Here is a 942-nt window from a genome sequence, read left to right on the forward strand (position 1 = left end):
CGAGAAATTGTGATTGATACCATTTTCGTCACAATACTTTTCAAAGTGCTGATTTTCAAACTCGGTACCATGATCACTCCTAATTGCTTTTAGTTTAAGATTGAGTTCATTCGAAACTCTATTATGAAACTTGATAAAAGCGGAAAAGGACTCATCTTTATGTGCAAGAAATGAAACCTATGTAAAGCGTGAAAAATCATCAACAATTACAAGACCAAATCTCTTACCCCCTAAACTAGCAGTTCTAGTGGGTCCAAATAAATCCATGTGAATTAGTTCTAAGGGTTTTGTTGTTGAGACTATGTTTTTAGGCTTGAAAGAGCTTCTCGTTTGTTTCCCTAATTGACATGCAGCACAAATTTTGTTCTTTTCAAAATCTATCTTTGGTAGTCCTTTGACTAGATCTTTTGTAATCAATTTAGAAATTAAATCCATGCTAGCATGTCCTAACCTACGATGCCATAACCAACTAGTCTCATTGACTTTGGGATCCATGGCTACAAGACATTGGCCATCCTTCATGGTGAGATCATCAAGATCTACCATGTAAACATTTCCATGCCTATGTCCTGTGAGTATGATCTCATTGTCAATTGGACTACTAGTTATGCATAGTGATGATTCAAATGACACTTTAAAGCCCTTGTCACAAAATTGACTTATACTTAATAAATTATGTTTTAGTCCATTAACTAACAATACATTGTCAATAAAAGAGGAGGGTGATATGGAGATTTTACCAACACCAATTATTTGACCTTTAGCATTGTCTCCAAATGTGACTACTCCTCCTTCTTTTGATTTCAAGGTGACGAAGAGACTCTTGTCACCGGTCATATGCCTTGAGCAGCCACTATCAAGATACCACATTCTCTTTTTATTCCCGGCTGCAAGGCATACCTGCAAAATGATTATGTGAGGCTCTTAGGTACCCAAGTCTTC

The sequence above is a fragment of the Phoenix dactylifera genome, unplaced genomic scaffold, assembly GCF_009389715.1.
Source record: "Phoenix dactylifera cultivar Barhee BC4 unplaced genomic scaffold, palm_55x_up_171113_PBpolish2nd_filt_p 001586F, whole genome shotgun sequence".
NCBI lineage: Eukaryota > Viridiplantae > Streptophyta > Magnoliopsida > Arecales > Arecaceae > Phoenix > Phoenix dactylifera.